The sequence below is a fragment of the Manacus candei genome, unplaced genomic scaffold (assembly GCF_025592945.1).
Source record: "Manacus candei isolate 608988 ecotype Guabito, Panama unplaced genomic scaffold, ASM2559294v1 h1tg000008l, whole genome shotgun sequence".
NCBI lineage: Eukaryota > Metazoa > Chordata > Aves > Passeriformes > Pipridae > Manacus > Manacus candei.
In genome coordinates this window covers 16,518,064-16,543,452 of record NW_026138056.1, presented here as the reverse complement: position 1 = coordinate 16,543,452, position 25,389 = coordinate 16,518,064, and the positions used below count along the sequence as shown (strand labels likewise).

Genomic DNA, 25,389 nt, shown 5'->3' with positions numbered 1-25,389 from the left:
TCCCTGGTGACCAGTGATGGGACCCAAGGGAATGGCATGAAACCGTATGTTTTCTTATGTATTCTTCTAGGCAAACTCAGTGTTTTTTCCTGATAAGGGGTGCACTGACCTATGTTAAAAAGAAAAAAAAAGTATTTTTTAAATGTTTGGGACCCAACTTGTTTAGGTATCCTGGGCTGTGCAAAGGTGATCTGTAAGCAGCATACTTAAAAGTACAAAGCAATGATTTATTAGTCAACTCACATAGAAGCTGGCTAGGATTTCACAGGCTGCTAGGCTAGGCATTAACACCTTCTCCACCCCAATAAGATACTTAAAGATACTTTGTTGGTGAGGTGAGGATCAGCTGCAGGGGAAGAGAGTCTGCTACTTTCTTCCAGGGAGCTGGAAGAGAGCTGCTGACTGCTGCTCAGCTGCCCTCATCCACCAGTTCCATCAATACCGACACACCAATAGCACTGACAGCTGGACTAATCCTTATCACCTTTTAGATTTTGCACTGTGTTGGGCCAATATTATTCTCATCAAATTATTGAGCAGCTCTTTAGCTATGTCTCAAAAATTCTTAAAGACTTGGCAGACTTTGGCACAACTTTGTCTCAACTTAGCAACTTTCTCAGCAGCCTGGGTCAAGGCTATGCAACCAGGACATGTGAGAGGTGGACTGTGGATTCTTGAAACATTGACAGCTGAAGTCTTCCTCCCACTTTACTACAAAGAGGGCTATAGACAGAAAAGATTATATTAAGGAGAATAACTATCGCAGTACAAATCTAGATACACCTGTCTTCGTTTTTTCCTCTAGAAATAGTAAAAGATTACTACTAATGCAAAACAAGGCACTACCAAAAAAAACTTGTGGTTTTTTTTGTCATATCAACCAGGATCACCCCTGAGATCTGTGTTATGGTCATGTATCAACCTCAAATCAGGCTCCACAACCATTAGTTAACTCATAAGCCATAAAATTATATATTTTGATTAAAAAATGATAGCCATCATCATTTGGCTAATGGCAGTCTTCTAATTTCATTTCTGCAATAGAATAATGATGAGCAATTTACTGCTTTTGAATACACATAACAATAGCAAGGTGTATATTTATTGTACTCATTATCATCTAGGAAACCTAACCAGATTCTCCTATATGAGCAAAGCACAAAAGTTTATAACACCACTATTAAACAACTTTGAAACCAATGTGTATGATGGATATAGGGCATAAAGAGATCATCACCTGACCACAGCTGGCCTCATGCCAAGAAAGCTTAGGACAGTCAGTGATACCAAGGTGTCGTGGCCAAAACTTGCCATGCTAAGGGAATAACTGCTTCCTCTTGTTATGGATTTTCATGCAGATCATGCTTTCTCTTGGTGCTGAACCTACTCTGCCCTATATACATTTTTATGTTGAGAAGCAGCAACATGCTCAGCCACCTTTAGCATCAGACTTTTAGGAAACACTCTACTGTTTTTTTCTGATTGCTTTTTGAGGTGTCTTGGGTAAAAGTCTCTGCTGCTACTGAAGGAAACTAGCCAAACACAAAATAAAGAGAATGAACAAATGCTAAAACAGCTGCTTTGGGAAAAGTGAGACTTGATCTTAGTGTAGTGGTTCACACAAGGCATATTTGGACTTTCCCTGCACAAAAGACATGCTTGGACAGTGCTGATAGATTTTGCCTTCACATACTATGTATCCCTACTTCTGAAACACACCTAGTTTTTCCAGTATCCCAAATGAAAAAATAGCATTAATTTAGAATGAATAATCAGGGCACTAGAGATGAAGCCTGAATAAGGTATCATTTCAGCCTGACAGAGAAAATGTATCACTGAGTATGATATTAAAGGAATGTAAGGAAACTTATCTGTCCTGTTCTGGTTTCTTCTGTAAAATGATCCTAAACATATAGCCAAATTATATCTGGATTAAGTCATTTGTATATGAAAATCCTCCCTCATGAGTACAAATTAGGTAAGCTATTCACCTGCATATCCTTTCCTGCACCTCAGATTGTCAGATATATTAAGCACTGGCTTGGGAGAGGAACAATTTGGAGCTTTTGAGTAGCACTTTAGTTTTGATAAAATGCAGAATTATTTTCAAGTCCTGCACTGTTATTCACATTACCATTAGGTAGCAGTAAAGGCAAAAATAACTCAGCGCATTAGTGTTGAGTCATAGCCTTTGACACCAAGAAGTCAAGTGGTCGTGTAGACTCTGGCACGCCTACATCCTTAAGAACTGTCCTGAAATAAGATATCTCATGGCAGCATTTTACATCATGTCTTCAGAGCAGGAAATAATTTTGTGGTTCTAATTATGTGCAATATTTATGGTTTTGTCAAGAATTCGGAGTGCTTTTCTTACATGGTGAAATGTCACACAAACACGCAAAAACAGCTTTACTGAAATGAAGGTAGAAAGGAAATTATAATCTCCACAGTCAAATAAACAAGAGGGATGACACCTAGGAAACACCATATACCCTTTTCTTTGTTTACACAGAGACTAAAGGACATGATATACTCTACTCAGTTTCTGTGTCAGTTTAATTTCAACTGAAAAATCATAAAAATCTGTTGATAGGGAAATTCTGGAAAGAATCTGATCTGGCAAAATGAAATCTTCAAACAGTTTAACTCCAGTACCACTCTGTTGATTTCATTATGTTACCCCTGATTTACCCTCAAAACAAAGCATAGAATAATTGATGTCTTCTATTAAGTGGGATGTTTCATTTTTAATGAAGAGAAGTTGTTTGTTGCTTGAGGATTGCAACCAGATTTATCCCCCATGGATAAATCTTGCACTGAAGTCAGCAGAAAAATAGACTAAAGAAAGACCATATCATACCTTTGTAAAACTGACTTTATTTTTAAAAAGTGAAACTAATATCAGTTCCTGTTGCACCACTGTTATTTTAATGAATTACATTTTTTTCTCCTTCATATTTTGTACGTTGTTCATCTTATTAAATTGTATATTTTTGTGTTAGATATATTTATTTGTACAACAGGTATCACAAAGCATCTCTCTGTGGAGAGTCTTGTAAACTGCTTAGAGTGCTTGAGGAACTCATGCAAATATGGAACAGTCCCACAGACAGCACTAGATAATGTGGGAAATTTAGTATTCAAATATTCCTTCCCATTCCTGCTCATGTACATCCATCCTGTTGTGTTTGTTTCTGTTCATGTCACTCTTGCCATTTCTCCTGAGGTGCCACAATCAGTCACACACACATGGTAACTAGGAGGAACCATCAATAGCATTTTGCTCAGCACCTAAACAGAATGTAGAGCTGGTTTTCAGTTAAGAAAGGATAACAGACCTGATATACTACCATGGTATTCACTATATTTTTTATGCTAATTATCACAAGACCTGGGACCTAAAGACTAAGAAAAAAAAATCACAACAAAACAGAAAATAGGGGGTTTTGTATTATTTTCTGGGTATTATAGCTTTATCTATTAAGACTGACCTCATAGTCAGACCTGAGGCTGAGTACTCAAATGGGAAGAAAGAGAACTCAGCATCAAAGTAACATACTGCAAAGCCACCAAAACTTTTGAAACTTTTTACAAGACTTCAGGAAAAAAGATCAGTGTACAAACACACCTGTGAGGTTTAAATTACCAGAGTGTAACCACAGTGTATGTAGCTACATATTTGTAAAGCTTTCTTTGGTGCTATACCTATAAATCCTCATAAAGCCATTTGTGCAGGGGCAAAGGCCATTTCTGAAGGAGACTTTTATACTGTGTTACAGAAAATTCATGTTATATTGTCATAAAGTTTCAGGTTCATTCTCAGCTTGCCTATTTTTCCTTAAATTGAGTTTAGATTGAAAGCTACTGTATACTCCAGCTGTGAGAAATATAACAGCCCTGAGTGACTGCTTGGCTATACAGCATAACCAAGAGCATAATTTTTTCATTGGCTATAATTTACAGATTTCAATTAACAGTCAAAATGTTAAACTTCAGTTAGGACTCTGTTTTGAATGACTGCGTGATAAGTACTTTCTTCAGAATCAAAGTAAGGCAGAGAAAAACTTGTTTTCCTGAAAAACTCCATGTCTTGACTCTTTGGATCCCTAGCACAGTTCACATCATAAAGCAAAAGCTGACTTGACTCTCATTTATCTGTGGGGATAAGAATATATAATCAAAATTCCGTTGTTCAAAAAAGTTTCTTTTGCTGGAGAAAAAAAAAATCTCTAATTTGTGCCTAAATTTAAAATTTTTTTCTGTTTGGTGTAGCTTATATTTACCTGTCATATTACTCTGTCCCAGAATTTTCTCCTTAATCTGCTGTTTCAGAGAGAATCAGATAGGGATATACCATTCCAACAGATATCATTATCAAGCAAGAAATATGTATCATCTCCTTATTCTAGCAGACATCAAAATTTCTATAGCTTTTTCGGGGAACTCCAAGGCCTATATATGTCTTCTAGCAACACCCACAAAATTGGAGTCATCACTGTTACCAGATCATAACACAGAAAATCAGACATATTTTTCATTAAAGCTGTCAACAGAGAAGATGAAGAAACTGAAATGAATCACAAGGTGGTCATGATAGGATGGTCTTCCTAAAAGAAAACCTTGTGCGATAGCATAAACATTTTAGTTGAGCTCAGAAGAGCCCTTCTGAAGTGATTGTCTTATCTTGGTTCCCATGGCAAACCGTTCTTACATGCACTGGATTTCTTTAGCTAAAAGTAAGCCTAAAGAGTTGCTTCTCAAGCAAACCCAAAATTTCCTGCTGCTTATGGGTATTCAGTCATGGGATGAGACTAGAAGAACTACAAAATATGAAAAAAATAATATATAATATCACCATACTAGTAGTTTAGGTGTTTATTTTTCTATGAGAGCTGGTGGGAAATCTCCATCTTTACAGGTACTTGAAACAACTGCAAAATTTCTTAGCAACCTGATTGAGATGTACCTGCTTTGAGCAAGATGCTGAACCAGGTGACCTCCAGAGGACCCTTTATATCTAAATAATACCTTATTTTTTATTTTTGCCTACTGAATTAGTGCTACTGTTCTGCTCTGCTTGCCAGTGTAGACATAGCCCTTGTAATCTTCAACATCTTTACTCTGTGTTGGCAGAAGCTATATACTTCATCAGAAGAGTCACAGAGTCATGAAATGGCCTGGGTTGGAAGAGACCTCAAAGATCATCTAGTTCCAACACCCCTGCTGTGGGTAGGGACACCTTTCAGTAGACCAGGTTGCTCAGAGCAACATCCAGCCCGGCCTTGAATACTTCCAAGGATGGAGCATCCACAGCTCTAGGCAACCTGTTCCAGTGTCTCAACACCTTCATAGTAAAGAGTTTCTTCCTAATATCCTAACTAAACCTGCTCTCTTCAGTCTGAAGCCATAACATCTTGTCCTATTTCTACATGCTCTTGTAAATACTCTGTCCACATTATTCTTGTAGGCTACCTTCAGTAACTGGAAGGACACAATTATGTCCCCCCTAAGCCTTCTTTTTCCAGGCTGAACAATCCTAATCCTCTTAGCCTTTCCTCATAGGATCTCGTTAAACTACAGATGTTGGGAAGAACAGCTTGAAAGTGGAAGAAGGGCAAGGAGGATTGTAAATATACTCAAGTGACTTTGTAGTTGGAAATAGCCCTCAATAAACAGGTTTGAACATCAGGCCAGCATTCCTCTAGCATGAACTGAGTTAAACGGTGCATGCATCTCCACTTGCATGTACTTCTTACTTGGTGTTGCTTCAGGGATACCCCAGTTAGTGGAATAACAGAAATAAATTTACTCTTTGCTTTTTAGCTGTGGGCTTGTGGTTGTCCTAGCTGCTTGCTTGTGCTGACTCACACAACAGGTAAAAATTTTAGATGCAGCAAATTATCTGACTGTCTAAAGGTCAAAACTGATAGAAGATAGAAATTTCGGAAGTCAAGACAGGAGAATGTCAAAGAAATAATAAAGGACAGCAGTACATTGCAGTAAACTTTTTATGAAATAACATCCAAATTTTCCAGGACTTATCCTAAAATGAAATGAATCAAAATTTTTGAAGTCTGTCCTTTCTCACCTTAAACCTTAACAGATCAGTTTGTAAAATAGTATTCAATCTTCGTGCATATCTGTCATTATTACAGATTCAAGATCTGTCATTAGAACAGCCAATAGTATCTTGCTTAGTGATATTTTAAAATACATATTTTTAATTACAATATTCAACATACTTTAAATTGCTCATTGATTTTGTTGTGCCTTCACTGAATGCAATATACTTGATGTCCTGTGACTCCACATTAATCTCACATACAGTATGAATATGTTTATTTGAGAATTAGTTATTTTTTTATGAATATAAAATATAAAGTACAACTCTTACGAGGAGCAGCTGAGGGAGCTGGGTTTGTGTAGCCTGAAGAAAAGGAGGCTCGTAGGGGAGACCTTATCACTCTCTACAACTACTTAAAAGGAGGCTGTAGCCAAGTGGGTGTGATAGGGTTGGAAGTGATAAGACAGGAAGAAACATACTCAAGTTGTGTCAAGCGAGGTTTAGTTTGGATATTAGGAAAAATTTCTTCACCAAATGTGTTTTCAAGTCCTGGAACAGGCTACCCAAGGAGTGGCTGAGTTACAGTCCCTGGAGGTATTTAAAAGACATGTGGACAAGGGACTTAGGGACATGGTTTAGTGGCAGACTTGGACTCAATCTGAAGCATCTTTTCAAATCTAAATGATTTTATGATTCTATATGGATGTGTTTGACTGAAATATTTTGAACATCTCATCATAAACATAAACCTTAGCAAAGTATTCCTGGTAATCTCAAAGAAAATAAATAATAATTTTATCATAATTATTCATTTATTTCATTGACTATTTCTTGAGAGTATTAAAAATTTTTGCAGTGTTGAAATGTAATAGCACCTGTTCTGGAGAGTCTGAAATTATTCAAGACCTAATCTGACAATCATTTGATTAGGAAATGTAAAGAGCCTTTAAACATATTTGTCTCAAGTAACTTTTCCAACAATATTAAAATTAAATTAAGTTAATATGATAACAGGTTAATATATCTTTGTTGTGCAAATGTGAAATTGCACAAAGCATCCAGCTGGCCAAAAGCATCCATACTGAACTCTCATGTTGCAGAAATGCTCAGCTGAAGTCTAATGTGTCTGGTATATTCAGTCTACCTACTCAATGTATAAAAGTTCACACAGGAAGACCAAGCTTCAGACACCCAAATTTACGTGAAAAAAATAAGGTCAAGGAAAATATCACCAGACTATTTCCATGATGAAAGCTATATGTAATGCACAATTTCTTTATGCTGCTCATTATTTTCCAGCTGAAAAGATTCTCTTCATTTTGAAGTCCCTTTTTTGAGGTCCTTTCCTTTGTAAAATTTACCTTTGTAAATTCTTCAAAACATGAATCAAATCTACTCATAATATACAGTGTCAAAGAATATTTTAATTAGAAGTCTGTGTACTTCTTTTCTCCTGTAATGCAAAAAAAGTTCTTTGTTGTAATTCAAGTCCATCTCATCTCTGCAACAGATGTAGTTTATACAGATTACAGATGCAAAACTCAGATAAGCATAAAAAAATGTAAAAGCATTTATGAGTCTAAAGAAATTCCACATTCCCAAAACAAGTAATTTATTCTGTTGGGAGAACTGTGGGCTTATTGAGTATGCAATTGGCTTTTTGTTCTTGCTTTCCATTTTTCCACATCATTCATCTCTGTCAGTGTATGTCTGCCTGTGAACACAGCAGAGAATCTACAACACTACCCAAAGAATACCTTAACTACAAAGGCACTGACAGAGTCAGACCAAGACAATGTCTTGTATTTGGAAAAAAAATTTGCCAGAATTGCAATAGGCAACTTTTTTACAAGAGTTTCCAAGCACCAACAAAAGACATACAAGTGACACACAGAGGATAGAAAAAGGAGCTCTGGCTCAACGGAACTGCTTATCTGAAAAAGAAAAAAATGCAATGGAAAGGCCTTCTGTAGCCAGTTACCCAAGTGCATTTGTGCTCAGACTACCAGATTACTGCTGATGAAATTTTCACTGAGAGTTTTAGAAACTTAAAGAATTGAAGGAGCTCCAGTCTTGTGGTATCGCAATGGGTAGTACAAAATCAAACTTTCAGTGGATGTTTCCAAGGTGATTCCTAGCACAAAAAGAATTAATGTGTTTCCTTCTATGCAACAACAGAGACCTGTAACCTGTGAATATAAAACTGGCAAAAGCCAAAGCAGGCTCTAACACACTAAGTTCACTTTAAAAAATAAAAAGAGTTTACCTTTAAAAAAAAAGTTCCCCTACATTGGCGATACCAAAACGTTTTCTTTTGGTTTAACTCTTGGAAGTAAGATTTTGGAAGAAAGTTTAAAACAAATATAATCACAGTCTGGGGCAAGGAGACTTGCTGGCTTTTCCTCTCATTCAACAGCACAATGTTAGGAAAGGAACAACGACCTGGCTTTTCCTCTCTCTTGATAGCTTTATTGAACAGCCAGAAAACATTTTTCTGGATATTAATTGTTATTTTGATAGGGATAACTACATAAAGCAGTTGTTTAAAAAAAAGAAAAAATTGCTGCCTTATTTTTCACTCTTCATATAAATAGTTCCTGAGCAATTTTTACTTCAACACTTATTTACTGGAACTGCTATTTTCATCATAATTTTGTGAAGCACAAAAACTTCACTAAACACTTTCCCTTTTCCCCGTATCAACCAAAAATTAATAAAAACATGCCAAAGGCAACTGCTTATTAACTTCCATCCACTTTCTCATTACGATTCCTGTTCTCATCTCCTTCTTCATTTGGATGTTTGGATCAGAGAGAAACTTGCTCCAAGGCTTACTTCATAGGTAACAGGCACTTGTTCATTTTAATGACTATCACTTTTTCAACATGAATACAAGAAAGGCTTACTCTTTTATTCAAATAATGGTCCAAGCATTATGAAAATAAGTTACGTGTAAAGTATTTCATGCTGGGCATGTAATGAACTTGAGAACAGCAACTGGTTTTAGTCCTCACAATTTCTTCTGGCTGTCTATTAGAAGATGTGCTAGTCAGGGAACACACAGCTATCTAGTGAGAAGGTGAAGATGAAAATGCAGAAGCTCTAGGTCTGAATGAGGCTAAACCCAACATTTTTTGACATTTCTCATGAAACTGGAACTTCTTCGGCCTGCAGTAAAATCAATGCCTCAGTGAAATCAACATCCCTGTCAGTTCTACTTCGAGTAGTTTCTCCAGATTCTTAAAGCTCTGGGGACATCCCAACTTTCATAGTCTTTCATCTGTGACAGACCCTCCTGGCTCAGTTATCAAGACCCAGAGCTTCTGTTTTGCCTCATCAGATAGCATCTTGTCAAAGATCAGATTCAGATTAACATTACATTCACAATGCATATATCGCCCTCTCAGTGTTCTCAATGTGTTTTTATCTTAGCCAGTATTTGTATTTGCACCAGGGGGTAAATTAAGGGGGGGAGGGAGAATTTTAACATTCACCACTGTATAAGATCTATAGTGTCACTAAATGCTAGTTTAACAGCAGCAAACACATGTAAAATGCCACTGAATATTCTTGTTCTACTATTACAGGATATTGTTATGCTAGAAATGACCTTTCATGGATTAGTATCAAATTAGCATGATGTTCTGGGAGTTGAATCACTATTTGAGATTTGGAATCCAATAGCAAAAAGATGGAAGTCAAATAATCCTGAGCTTCCCTCCTGGATAAACTTGCAAGAAGCCAAGTGTGCTCTGTGTTCCCCATTTTCATGCAAGAAAATATTGTATCTAGGACTATCTGACAGTTTCACTTACCACAGTTATAGTTAGGGAGCTAGCCACTTCCCTGACTAGTAGGGAGGAGTTGGTGTTTCTTGTTGTCACAAAAATGTGTTTTGACATATCTCTTGGCATGGTCTTCCGTGATGAGACTGTCTTAAGGCTTCCATCATCAAAGTACTGATGCCAGTGATCCGTGCCAAGTTCTCACTGTCCGAGCCAAACCTCACGTCTGAACAGCAAGTACCCATCCTGTCCTCGGCAGAACATACAGACCAGGCTTACACCCTGCCTTGGGCTTCTCTTCTTAGCAGCGCAGGGTCAGTAACAAAAACCCACAGCCAAAGATTCACGGCTGCCCCAGATATTCTCCTCAAGGTCTCTTATTTTCCCCACTTTCTTCTTTACTTTTCCTAGAGAGCTACCAAATTTTTTATTCTCACTTACAGGACAGTTAGCAAGTAATATTTAAAAAAATTCACAAGGAAAAAAACAGACAAACATAACTTTTTAATAAAGGATTTGTAAATAACAAACCTGCAGCTATATTAAGATCACAAGCAAAGAAAGTGGAATAGCTGTCTGTATTTTGCTGAGTTTATAACCAAAAAGGCTATCAAGAAAATTTTGAGAGCATCTAAGAGAAGAGGTATATTTAAGGTATAAAAAAATACTATTTTCACATCTTGCACTGCAAATCTATAGGGTTTCCTCTGGTCTGGACCAATGAACTTGGCAACTAAGCCTGCTCTTCAATGTTCTGTCGGAATACTTCAAAGCATTTACCCCACCAGATGTCAAACCATGCAAGTCCTTCTCACATCACTTTTAAGTGCACATTGTATATGATTTTCTTCTTTTCTGTAAATACTGAAAATATTATACATTGTTTTATGGTACCACCTTTTTGAGATGTGAATGATGGTCCTTCCATCTTCTATTATGAAATTCCCTCCCAAAGCCACTTAATTCCAGTCAAAACCTAATGTAGAAGGGAAAATATACCAGCACTAAAACAGAAGTGCCAGAAGTCTTAACTACTGCATGTGCCCTCCTGATCAGTTTTTAGCTGTAAAATGCACCCTTTGCCTCCACTGGTTTTTAGATGTAACCATAACATGGAAGCTTTGTTTATCCTTCCATTGTATGGAAGAAGTTGAATTAGCATAATACACAATATGTCCAGTCACTAGGTATAACCCTTCAAGTAAGTGACCACGAGTGCTACTGAGGACCTCTTCCAAACTGCCACTGGCACCAGGATGACACCACCAAATCTGGCAATTATGGTCATTAAAATGTAGCTTTGCATGCAGAGTGGGTCATACACTCACCTTAGCAAGAATATTTCAGCTTTAGTAGAAGAAATTCCATTTTCAGCACCCAGTGTACATCACTGAGCTTCACTGTAAACAACCCTGAAAGGTGAATTTAATTTCATTACTAGTTTCATTTCAAGTTTCTTATAAGTTCAGGCACAAAAATAATCAAGAAATTTATTGCAGAATCTTATCTTTGTCATATTGTTAAAGTTGTTTCTCTCCGTTTCATTTCCAGTCTTACAGTTCTATACCTTCTATTTCTCCTTGTCAAGGTACTTCCAAAGGGCTAGAGCCATCTAGCAGAGAGCAGACATAAAGTATGAAATAAATTACAGAGTATTTTAGTCTGGTGTCTCTGACGGCTAAAATATGATCTCTACAGAATTTACATAATTTGTTTATATCATAGAACCATCCTTTTATTCACACTGATTATTTATTTTCAGTGAGTTTCAGAAGCTTGTACTCTATGTATCTGGATAAAACTCTCAAGCTGCTTGTATACTTAAATGTTAGAAGAATCACTGATGGAAGACCCTGCCACTGGCATGTTTGGCATGCATTTATTGAAATTTCTCCCTGTTAACCCTTCTAAATAGACTTCATTGGCCTGGGAAATATATTTTGTATTTTTTAAATCTTTTCCATTATTTCAACCCACTCTTTATGCCAACTTTTCCCTACCGAAATGTCTCTGGCATAAACACTGATCAGAGGTACTTGTCCCACTGTGCTATTCTTCCATTTTTGCAGTTGCATGTTCCCAGGCAGGACATTATGTCTCCCAGAAATCAACCCCATCCTGCGGATGGTCACAGGTCTCTATGGCAGTGTGATGTCATGGGAGTAGAGAAGGAGATTGCAAGGCAACGTGGAGAAAGGGTGTTGCTCTTTCTTCAACCTTACACAAGAAATAACTCCATATCTGGAAATGACGCCCAAGGAAGCTGAGTAAATAAGGTGAGACTCTCTCAGCAGCCTCACCACACAGTATTAGCAAGAACATGGGAAGAAGGATATAGGTCTTCCCAAGGCTAAATCAAGGAGAGCTGCTAGAACTCATCTGACATCTGTTGCAAATGACTGGTTTGGTTGCTTAAAGAAACACCATGAAAGATCTTGGCAAAAGCAAGGTTTAATATGACTTTGTGAAAATGCAACTTGACAGGGTTTGATAGCACTTGACAGAGTTTGAAGGTTCACTCTATTACTTACTACACAGGATAAAGCATACAAAGGAAGATCAAATTAAAGCAATTTGGAATGATTTACATGAAGTTGGTAATGCAAAAGGGGGTAAGGGTGCAAAGGATAGAGATGTAGATAAGAGTGCAAAAACGTTTAGCAGCACTTAATCATTAAGTACTTTAACATTTACAAAGTGATCCTATAGGGTTTATTACAACTAGAACTATTTCTATAGATTTGAGATAGTAACATTTATACAATAATCAAGTGACAAGCACACTGGTAAAATGATGTATACACCTATTTCTGTGTGTAAAGGTATCTATCAAAAATTCCCCTTGGTCTCAATGAAACACTCACATCAAATTTATGTTTCCCAAGAGGCAAGGGTTACACCTTGAGGAGTGTGGAGATGTGTGTGTGGGAGTTATGTCTGGGCCTCATTATCAGCAATGGTTCTTCAAGTATCACAAGCTTGATACTTGCAAGCTCTGAGGGGCATCTCACTCAGAGGGAGGTGCTGACACAGCTTACTACAATCCAGGAGAGCTCAGAGGGTCTTACTTAGGACTCCTCTTTAGAGTGTCACAAGATGATTGACTTTGGTTTTCATCCTGGCCATAAACCAAATCAGTAACCAACAGGCTTTTTTCCCAGACTACAGTAAAAATGGTACCATTCCACTAAGGCTAAAATTCACAATGGTACCGCTGCACTCAGCCTATGATTCAGGTAAATGGTTTGCCAAGGCTCCAAAGGAGCTTATCCTTTGTTTCCTACCATGACTGGGCAGCTGATGCTTCTGATAATTCCCACCTCTACCATGCAAGAGCTCCTGGGCATGCCTCACAGCTCAACTGGTAAGGTCAAGAGATACTTCACAGCTCAGATAGTTTGGTCAAGGCTTATCAGGAGCTTCTGAGACCAGGGCGAAGGATGGGGGTGGAGGGGATGCACCACCACAGCAGCTAACAGCAGAGTTGGAATACAGTCATTGTTTACTGAAGAAGCTCAGAGAAAAAAGAGATGTACAATGAGCAGTCATGTGCATGCCCAGAGGCTGGCAGGATGTACAACTGGAAATCAAGTTTCTTATGTTGCCTTCTAGCCTACCCTTTAAATATTTCTTGCCTAGAGCTTAATTTCTCCTTTTTCTTTCCCGATTTTCGTTTTTCCTGCTTGTCTGGTCTTTTCTGGACCCTTTGTTTACTAGGCTTCTATTCTTTCTTGAAGCTGAAAAGTAATACTGTACAATCTCTCTCAGTCTTTCTTTTCAGCAATTCTCATCTTCCTTACAGACACAACAGAAAAGAACTCAGCCTTTGCTTTTCCAACGCAGGGTTTGTTAATCACATTTTTCTTAATGCACACCATTCATTAATGCATAAATGTAAGCATTTCAAACCTGAAAGGACATGTAAGGCAAATATATGAGAGCTGAAATTCTCAATTACTGTTTGCATTTTAATGTTTCATGATCTGCAATATCATGCACAATATTTTTCAAAGTTATGTGTAATGAAGGTGACCTTTTCACTTCTCAGGAAAACCCTAAATAATTAATTATCTGATTGGTGCAAACATCAATAAACATAGTCAAAATTTCTTGAGCTTTCTGACAGAAGTGGGGGAAAACAACACATTCTGGTCTCATGAACTTAATTTACAGAAACTGGCCTTCTTTGGATTTACAATGCTCTCTTGTGGCTAGATCCGGCATCTACAAGTCAATAGTCTGCTACCCTAAGAATATCCTTAGTCTTTTTGGCTGTTGTGGTCATTCTCATATTGTCACAGAATATTAAAAATGTCAAAATCTACCAAAACAGATGTTTTAGAGAAACGTGCTCTTTTTTTTTTTCCCCTCACTGGGCAAGTTGCCCTGGTTGTCCATTTAGCAAAAGCACTCTCCAAATAGTTAACTATTTGAAAATGGTGTGAAGAAAAGAAGAAGTTTGCTCCTGCCATTGAAAGAATAATTTAACATGACCTTTACTTTAAAAGATATTAATTTTAATGTGCATTTTTAAAGTCTATTATTCATAGGTTTTCACAGTATTACAGAATGGTTGGGACTGGTTGCTTAAAGCCCCATCTAACTTAGCCTTAAACACTTCCAGGGATGGGGTATCCACAGCTGATCTGGGAAACATATTCCAGTGTCTCACCACCCACACAGTAAAGAAGTTTAAACCTACTCTTTTTTTAGTTTAAAGCCATTATCCCATGTCCTGCCACTACATGTCTTTGTATAAAGTCCATTGCCATCTTTCTTGTAGGCCCGTTTTAGGTACTGGAAAGCTGATATAAGGTCTCCCTGGAACCTTTTCTTCTCTAGGTTGAACAGCCCCAGGTCTCTTAGCCTGTCTTCATAGGAGGGGGGTTCCAATCCTCTAATCATCTCCATGGCTCCCCTCTGGACTTGGTCCAGAAGGCTCACATCCCTTTTATTTTGGGGACCCTAGAACTTGATGCAATGCTCTAGGTGGGGTCTCACAAAAGCGGAGAAGAAGGGCAGAACCACCTTCCTTGACCTGCTGGTTATATTTCTTTTGATGCTGCCCAGGATGTGGTTGGCTTTCTGGGCTGTAAGGACACATTGATAGGTCATGTCCAGCTTCTCATCTACCAACACCCTCAAGTCCTTCTCCTCAGGGCTGCTCTCAATCCATTATTTGTTCCGCCTGTATTTGCGCTTGGGATTGCCCCAACCCCGCTGCAGAAATTTGCACTTGGCTTTGTTGAACTTCATGAGGTTCACACAGGCCCACCTCTCAAGCCTATCAAGGGCATCCCTTCCCTCCAGTATGTAAACCACACCACACAAATTGGTGTCACTGGCAAACTTGCTGAGGTGCACTCAATCACACTGTCCATATTGCTGGGTAGGTGTTAAACAGTGTCAGCTGCAATATCAGCCCTTAAGCAGAACCACTCTCACTGGTCTCCACTTGGAGGTAGAGCCATCGACTGCAACCCCTCCAGTGCAACCATCCAGCCAATTCTTTAGGCACCAAGTGGTCCATCTGTCAAATCCATGTCTCTCCAGTTTAGAGACAAGGGTGTCATGCAGGATAGTCTCAAATACTTTGCACAAGTCCCAGTAGATGATTTTGGTTGCTCTTCCCTTGTCCATCAATGCTGTAACCCTGTCAGAGAAGGCCACTAGATATTTCATGCACAATTTACCCTCAGTGAAGCCATGTTGGCTGTCACCAATCACCTCCTTATTCTCCATGTGCCTTAGCATAGCTTCCAGGGGGATTTTTTCCATGATCTTGACAGGCATTAAGGTGAAACTTACTGGCCTGAAGTTCCCTGGGTCTTCCTTATTTCTCTTTTTAAAAATGGCAGTTATGCTTCCCCTTTTCCAGTCAGTGGGAACTTCATTGGAGTGCTACAACCTCTCAGATATCATGAACAGTGGCTTAACCACATCTTCTGACAGTTCCCTCAGCATCCATGGATGCATCTCATCAGGTCCCATGGGCTTGTGCACCGTCAGGCTTCTTAGATGGTCTCAAACACGATCTTCTCCTGCAGTAGATGGTTCATCATTCTCTCAGTCCCTGTCTTTACCTTCTGTGTCTTGGGCAGTGTGGCTGGAGCATATGCTGGTGAAGACTGAGGCAAAAAGTCGTTGAGTACCTCAGCCTCCTCCATATCCCTGGTAGCCAGGTGTCCCATTTCCTTTCAGAGAGGAACCACATTTTTCCCAATCTTTTTTTTTTTCACAAACATACCCAGAGAAGCTTTTCTTGTTGCCCATGACATCACTGGCCAGATTTAATTCTATCAGGTCTTTAGCTTTCTTAACCTGATCCGTGGTTGCTAGGACAATTCATCTGCATTTCTCACAGGCTAGCTGTCCTTGATTCCATCCTCTGTAGGCTTCCTTTTTGTGTTTGAGTTTGTCCAGGATCTCCTTGTCATCCACACAGGACTGCTGGCAGTTTTGTTTGACTTCCTTTTTGTTGGGATGCATCACTGCTGAGCTTAGAGGAGGAGATCCTTGACTATCAGCCAGTTCTCTTGGACTCCTCTTCCCTCCAGGGCTCTATCCCATGGTACTCTATCAAGCAGACCCCTGAAGAGGCCAAAGTCTGCTTTCCTGAACATCAGGTTATATCATCTGGACTATTAGTTTGCAGATATATCAATAAGTCTTCTTGAGAACCACAAGTTCAATGTTAAAAAATAAAGGTACATAGAACTGAGGAAAATTATTCATCCTGCCAGTGTGTGCACAGCCCAGATCTACCTCCATGCTCCTCCATTTCAAATGTGTACTGAGCAAAGTTTCCAGACCTGCATTTTCTCATGCAATAAGGTGGGATATGGGAGTGCATGTGAGGCAGACATGGCAGGGCTGTAGGCAGACTGGTACCACAGAATCACACTCTGGTGACACCCATGTACTCACAACAAGGCACAGTAGAGGGGTCCATCCTGCTACAGAGTCTACTCTCATCCACTTCACAGCCCCATGAAGCTCTTCACAGTGCTCCCCTTTCACTCGCTTTACCAAGTGGAAGCTACCCAATTAACTGTCTCACCTCAGAGAGAGGTGGGCTGTAAACTGCCATTGAGCTCAAGAACATACTAACATCAAATGACTTGGTGGGAAATACCTTTTCTGTTAATCTGCATTGGGGTAATAGACTTAGGAAGAAAATGCTGAAGTCTGCAGGAACGTGGTATTTTTGCTTCTGTCTAATTAAGTATAAACCATAAAATCTTTCACATGTACATAATACAGCTTCCTCCTGAGGGGAAGATGAGGGGCAAGCACTGATCTCTTCTCTGTAGTAACCAGTGATAAGATCCAAGAGAATGGCCTGAGGTTGTGTCAGGAGAGGTTTAGTTTGGATGTTAGGAAAAAGTTCTTCACGCAGAGGGTGGTTGGGCACTGGAACAGGCTCCCCAAGGAAGCGATCACAGCACCAAGCCTGAGAGAGTTCAAGAAGTGTTTGGACAATCCTCTCAGGCACATGGTGTGACTCTTAGGGATGGTCCTGTGCAGGACTAAGAGTTGGACTCAGTGATCCTCGTGGGTCCGTTCCAATTCAGCATATTCTGCGATGATGCCTCAAGTTCTCAAAATCTTCCAAATTCATTGACTCACAGGCATTCATGTAAAGAGACAAAATACTGGTGGTGATGTTAAATTATTCATTTGATCAGTAAATCTTCTAACTTCAAAAGCATAACTTAAGAAGAATCTCTCCATTAGGCTACAACAATTTTGTATTTACCAGATTCAACCTTATCCATGAGAAGTTAGGAAAAAATAGAGGCAAGGAAGAGATGTAGGAAATCCAGAATTAAGAGGAGAAAAACTCCAGTGAGCTGAGCACTTAGTTATTGTTAGCATCTCTCACTGATTTGGGCATTTTGCTTTAAAAAAAATTTAATTTTCTTTCACTGGTTTTACTAATAGAGTAAAATAGTAGCTCAAAAGAAACATAAAATGCAGTGTATGAAGTGCAATATTTAAGCCTGCTTCATATACAATTTTCAAAGAGAAAATTCAAGGACAAGAACTGGTTTTTTCTTCCTGATGTTTTTCTCTTCTTGCTAAATTTGGATTGCCCTTCAAATATTTCAGAGTTTGTATATAATCTTGACATTCTTCCTCTCTCTTACTGCATAGGTAATTTTAGCATGACTGTCGAACAGTTAGTGAATAATTGCCTTGAAAAATAAAGAAACAGAAAACTAACCTCTAAGATGATTTTCATTTTTACAGACACTAGTCAAATTACTGAATGTAAACCAAAGGATAAGACTTAAAATTCTTCCTTGCAATCATTATGTCTTTGCAATACCAAACGTCTGCTTTTAAAGAGCAGATATACTTGTTTCAAAGACACTGTAACCTTTTACCGTTTTGCATGATAGGTTTTTCTGTTCAAGAGCATGCTGCAGAGTGTTAAGTAAAAAACACAAAAGTATTTTGTTTAATAAATTATCCATTAGCAGTTCATAGCATCATTAAAATTATTTTCTGTTATGTTGCATGCTACATATCCTCACAGGTTCTAGATCACTTTGAACATCTTGAAATTTGAAGATATAATTCTTAGCTCTGTATAGGGAACTATGCACATAAACACCAGAAAGTGGATGGATAAAGCAGTTTAAATTATTTTTTTTTCCTCCTAATCTCCTTAAATTATTTTTCAAGCTTCTGGCAAGCCATAATTCATTTTTATCCAAAAAGAAACAAGACTTATGTAATCATCTTTTATGTATACATAGCATATGTGAGTTTGCACGTCCTGTAATTTTTGCTTATAGTATACACTATTAAATTTGACAGAGAACAAATTCTAATGTGCGGAGTTTCTAAAATTTAAAGAAAAAAAAAAGGCAGTCATTTGGACGAGGATGGTTTTCTTAGTACCTTCACTGAGAGCATGTAGTTTGATCTCTCAAAAAACCATTCAGAAATCCATTGAGAAGAGGAATGTTATGAAATATCCAGCCACGGAAATGCTGTAGTTGGAACTCACTGCTTATTTGACAGCAGCAAAAGCAGCAGAGGAAGCAATTCTAAAAACCAGACTTCATCATTTCTGCTTTCCATGATGCTGCTTGCTTTTGCACAAGGGCATTATAATAGTAAACCATTGATGACATTGAAATACCTCTGTTACTTTACAGTTTCCTTTATTTTTATTTTGTTTGCTTTTTAAATACATTTTAAATTATACATAAAAATAAAATTATAATCATCTCAGTGTGTTATTCTACCACTTCCAAAGAGAAAAACTGCTGAAAAATGAACAAAAAAACCAAACACAAACGTGATCATTTGATATATGCTAATAGCTTTCAAATGTTACTCTGGGTTTAGGCTTCATATATAAACTTCAGGATGAAAAGTGTCAAATTCCCTTAAAATACAACTGACATTACATATCATTAATTTTCATGAATATGTGTTTGGTTCTGCCATATCTGTGGCCATTCATATGCCAGTTTTTGGATCAGAGAAGTGAATTAATTAAGAATGCGGTGTATTTAAAAAAAGCCTTGCCAAAAAAATTATTTTACTGTATAAGCATATTGAAATGTCAATATTACATTAAATGAGTTACAGAAAAGACTATACTGCTAACATTTAACCTCAAGTCTTTTATTACAGTGCTGCGTTGTGTAGCCTTTTGGTGCGGGTAAGCAGCTGCTCCTGTCACATGCTGAAGCAGATGTGAGCTTTAACACAATCATCTTTTTGCCACTAGCCTTCCAGAGGGCCTGTTCAAGTTTCTTTTTGACCGGGTTGGCTTAAAAAATTGCACCCACATTTCTTCGCTTGTTGCAGTTCTTCTTGGTTTCAATCTTTAATGTTCCTATAGCTCATTGTTAAAAGCAAAATTGGTGAGATGGCTTTCTTTCAAAGAACACTTTATAAAAGGCAGGAACATATCAACACTGATGTCAACATGAGATAGCTGTATGAGGCTCCTTAACATTTCAAACAAGAAAATTTCAGAAATACACAGTTTGGCTCTCTGGGCTTGAAGACCAATAAAATCTATGGGATTTTTTTTTTTTTTTTTGAAAGACAAGGCAACCAGAAGGAAATACGTTGAATTGCAATGCAAAAAGTCCTGAAGAATCACAGCTAGAGGGTCAATGCAGTCTTCTGTATTAAATGCGTACACTGCTATGCTGACAGAGTGTACAGCTGTGATGCCACTACACACAACCTGGAGACTTAACTGGAAAAACTGTATAAAATATTGCATAGAATACTCTAATGAGTATGGAAGGAAAGTTTTAGGCTCCACACCATGTGACCGCAATATGTACTTTAACCCTGCCTAACTCACCCTTTGATAATGCCCTTTCTAGAGCTCCTGAGAGTAAGCATGAGCAGGAACAGACAGCAAGTGATATTTCACTTCCACTCTTACCCATGAAAGTGGAGTCTCAAAACAAATTGCATCTGTGCTCAAAATCACAAATGGGCAAGGCTTTTTCCTGCGAGTCATACATCCTTCCATCTTACAGAAGAAGAGAATCATTCTTAAACCAGAAAAAACCTTTGAGCATTATATGGTATTTCCTCAGTCTTAACCAAAGGTATAGTGATAGACTTCACTGAAGGTTGCCAGGAAACGCAAATTTCAGTGTATCACAATGGAAGCTTAGAAAAAAATTGGAGAAATATGAAATAATAGCTAGGTAAAGATATTGAGATTTAAATTACAGTTTCTGGCAACTTAAAGCAGAGAAGCTATAGCTACCCTACACTACAGCTATAGCATACCTATGTGCATTTTACAACTTTTTTTCCTTCTGAATTTTGGAAGCAATAATATAAACTGATGAACATTACCTTTTTATATCTGTTGGGGTTTCTTTATATTAGTAAAATATACACTTGTTTTTCTCAAAGCAGAAAGTCAGGCAGGCAGATAGTGAGCAAATCTGAGTTTTAGTCATCACTCTATGTTGTAAAAAATGGCAAAACTTTGTGAGCGAATTACAGATTATTATGGATTTCAATCACATAGATATTGTTTAGCAGCTTAAAAAGCTTTATTTCTTTATCATTCTTTTACTAGTTTTATAGCAGAACATTTGGCCTCAGTTTTATATATAAATATGTAACTGGTCAATGTGATTGATTTGTATCTCTTTTTGGAAGGTAGCTTAAATTGATCCCACTGAATTTTGAAAAGCAAAAGTACAATGAATTCAAGGTGGCCAGTGTGGCAGGCAGATATGAAAATACTATGCTCTCTCTTAAAAATCTGAACATTTGTTTTGGATCTCTTGAAGGCTTTGCTCTAGAATGAAAGGCATCCAAACAGAAAGTTACTCTTCTATAGGGAATACATGGAAAGTATGACAGTGTCAATGAAAAAGCAAAATGCATCACTTCTGATATCAATACGAATGGATTAAGTATTTTATGAGTCATAAGTCTCTTCAGACATATCAAACCATACTGAAGATTAAGTGATTTTCCAAAGTCTAGGCAGAGGTTGTCGGATATCAGAATCACAAGATAGTCAGATGTTGAGAGATACAGTCATATCTCGCTTTCATAACATTAAATGCAGGGTTCCAAACAGGAAAAAGGTCAGTTGTAACAGTATACTCTCTGTTTCATGGTCTTATTGCTAATGAGATGCCATTTTCAGCAAAAAAACCTTTTCCTGTTTTTTTTCTTCTTAGTCATAACTATAGACACCTGTGGGTCTTTGTTGGAATTATTTGGTAACAATTTTGCTTATTCTCTGGGCTTATACTAAGGAAATCACAAAAGAGCTGCCGGTCATAGACACATTGGCTATATTTTACAAGCTTTATCCAGTATACTCCTATGCTACAGCAGCTTAAATATAGTCTCTTTCCCTTCTTTTATTACACTCTTAGGTTTGAAAAAGGATGGATTTCCCAAGTGTGATGAGTTCTCACAGTACCACAGACATTGCATGATTTGGTATTCATCCCTGCCTGAGTACCCTGGGACTGCAAAATTCATTTCATGTAAAAGCTGAGAGGCACAATTTCTCTGAAATCAAACTCTTAACAATGTGATATGCTATACTTTTTTCTTTTCTTCCAAAATTTAACAGATCGTAGCTCCTAAGAAAAGTCTCATTGTCAGTGTTAGCTTATCATATCTTAGCTATACCCATGGAAGGGAAACTTACAAATGTGTTTAATGTCTTTACATTTGTCTTTCCATCTCTTTCCGAAGACAAAACTAAGAAGGTCCACTTTCTGAACACAGTTATTTTATTGCAATGTCCATTTCCTACTTTTCTTCAGTAGTGTACATCTATGGATTTTTATCCATATATATAGATTTTTATTTTATTTTATGGATTTTAACATTATGATGGAAATTATTCATTTTAGTGCCTTGGGACATAGGCCTATTTAAATTTCTTTATCTACTCCTTCCCTTTCATTTACACTTTGTCATTGCTTCCTTTTACATTCTTCTACATTGCTCCATTTTCACTCAGTATCTTTTGCAATCATCATCTTATTATTCCACCCTGTCTCCTTTCTGGTTTTGTCCATATTTTTTATTTGACATCATGTCCCCTGTCTTGTTAAACTCTGTTTTCCTTTAATTTCATTTCTATTCTGTCCAGTGTGATTTTACCCACCACATTCATTTGTATTGTTATGTCTGTGTTACTCAATCTTTTTCGGAGTCTGTTTTCAGTTCCTTTCAGATTCTCATTTTTTCAGTTTCATTATCTAACACTTTTGGTGAGAAGGGAGAATATTCTACCTATTTCAAAAAGTGGTTTTTGCCATTAAGCTACTCTTTTCCTTGGATTTGGAGACAAATATCAAGACTTTCATGTAAATTTCAAACCTAATAGAATCTACAATGTTCCCTAGAAATTGCTGGGTTTAGTAGTAAATTTCAAAAGGTAAACATTATACAAATGGATGAAAACAAGTCACTACTTTTTAACAGGAGAGAGTGTATGTATGTATGTATATGCAAAGAGCACTTATTGCATAGCTGTTTATTTGACATTATGATAAAGCCATTTCCCTTCACAAAATAAACTGTGTATTAGCACCCCTAAGAAAAGACCAGCCCTCGAGAAGGAAGTTAAGCATAGGGATTTCCGCTGACTTAGAGATGCTACGTGCTTGTCCTTGAATTCCATTTCTCTTCTCTTGGTCTACGTCTTTTCTGTGAGCATCAATGCAAGCCTGTAGGTGTTATGTCCTAGTCTCCATTAAATAGTTTCCGCTTTTAAAATAATGTTGATAGGGCAGGATTATAGGAAGAATTTTTGAGATGTCAGTAAAGCCTTTTCTTTTAGCATTATTCTTTCTAACTGTTGAATGGCATGATAAGTAATGTATGATATAATACATGTGCTGTGTACCAATTTAGGTAAATGTCTTCCTCACGACACTTGGAGACATACTGAGACATACTGATAAATGAACAGTGAGAAGCCACAGAACACAAATATTTTTAGGCAGACTTGAAAGGTAACAGTTCCAAAGATGATTCAATAAAAAAAAGGATGGAGTAAGTTATCTAACTGTAAAGGAATTAAAAAAAGATGCTTTTCCCTTATGGTCTCCCTCCACACCTTCAACATGCGCTCTTCTTAGCTTTAGGCTCTCTATTTTGCCAATATTGTCCCCAGTGTGTCTGTGTCACAGATTACAAGTGACAGAAATGGTGTAATTTAGCCAAACCAGAGGTAGCTGAAGGTATTTTCCTCCTCCTCTTCACTGAGGGATTGGCTTTCAGAGGGAAATCCCAACCTCAGGGTTATGACTTATAGGTCGAGATAGCCTCCTTAATTCAAGGTCAATTCTCTCTGATCGCTCAATCACACATATATCTACACATACACAGTTCTTAGAGGCAGTTTGCCACAATGTATTTGTGTTTAAGCACAGAGGAAGTAGTTGTTGGCTTTTGCTGTTTCTGATTGTACTTGGTGATCAATTCTGTAGACCTTCAGTTTAACCTTCAAAGAGCTCTGCAAAGCATCTGCAATTTATTTTCTGAGATGGATGTGATCTTGTTCAGTGTGGACTTGCAGACCACGTTTTCATATCTTGACTACAACATAGGGTTTATTGAGCAAGCCTGTATAACCTTTTCTTTTTCTGTACCCTTGTTGTGCTTCCAGAATAGGGATGTCTAAGAAGTTTTGAGTGTAGTGACTTCTTTACTCCTGGCTTTCTGTGATTCTGTGGCATTACACAGAGAAACTAAAATTTTATGACGAGGAGATCAGTTTTAAAGATGTAGCTTGATTCCACTAAAGCTCTTTTAACCAAGCCTATATCAGTACATGCTGAAATCACCAATACCTGATTCTTTAGAAAAGTACTGATTCTAGTCAGAATATTTGCATTTAGAGAGGACTTAGGGACCATAAATTTGCATCTGACCCTGTGAGTACTGATTATATGACTCACCCAAGTTACTTCATTTCTGGAAACCATACAATCTTTCATTGAAAGGAGGATGACAGGCAGTTTTCTGTCTTCCACTGCCATGATTCTGTCTTTGTAGACTCATTAATAATCCTAAAACTAATTCTCATCTATATGCAGCTAACAAATGCACCTAAATCAAAGTCATGCTTTGGATCAGAACTGCAGATGAGCTCTGAGGGAAGTAGCATCCAGACAAGAATGCTGAATGTAATTCCTTATATATTCTCTGTGCTGCCCTGAGACAAGAATCTCTGAACAGGACTAATTCATTTTCAAAAACAGCACTGACCTATAAGAAAGAGTCTTTTTTCCTTTAAAAAATAATAGTTAAGTGATCAAAAGGAGTCTATCACTGTGACAGACACAACAGGGCACTGCCTGAAGTAAACTGGTAAAGGAAAGGCACTTGCTAATCAAGGCATGGAGAAAGACCAAGACCTGAGTTTCAGATGACAAAAGGCAATGACTTGTCACATGTCACTAACCAGAAAATCCCTTTGCTAATACAAGGATAATAGATTATGCCATTCATTACACTTAGTGTTTTACTATGGATTTACTCTGGGTTTAAAAATTAGAAGAAGGAAAATAGCTTTCATACATTATGTAAAGATGAATGCAAATAAGAAAAGGTGTTAAATAAGTAAACCCTGTTTTTTTCTCTCTGACAATGCACATGGTTGACAGTAATTGTGTTTTCTCCCAATTTCTGACTGTCTTACCAACCTTTACAGAGAGATGCAGCAGCTGTGGTGGCTGTTCAGCTCTTATTGACCAGTGCTAACCCATTCCAAATCAAACTCTGAGACTAGGATTTTTTATGAAGCATGAAAAAAGTCACCAGAGATTAAGTACCATCAATCATAGAACCATAGAATAATGGAATCATAGAATGGTTTGTGTTGGAAGGGACCTTAAAGATCGTCTAGTTCCAACCACTCTGCCATGGGCAGGGAACTTTCCACTAGACCAAGTTACTCAGAGCCCCATCCAGCTTGGTCTTGAACACCTCCAGGGATGGGGAGTCCACAACCTCTCTGGGTAACCTGTTCTGGTGCCTCACCACCCTTATAGT

At 37.8% G+C, this 25,389-nt stretch overlaps 1 long non-coding RNA gene across 1 annotated transcript in view; it reads right to left on the bottom strand.

The window, feature by feature from the left end:
• LOC127461990 (uncharacterized) overlaps positions 1-16,993 on the bottom strand; it is a 68,092-nt gene extending 51,099 nt beyond the window's left edge. The window contains exons 1-2 of the long non-coding RNA XR_007900270.1: positions 16,957-16,993; positions 11,178-11,261 (exon numbers count right to left, since the gene is read on the bottom strand). This is a non-coding gene — a long non-coding RNA (uncharacterized LOC127461990). The remainder of the gene's footprint in view (positions 1-11,177; positions 11,262-16,956) is intronic.
• Positions 16,994-25,389: the final 8,396 nt, after the last annotated feature.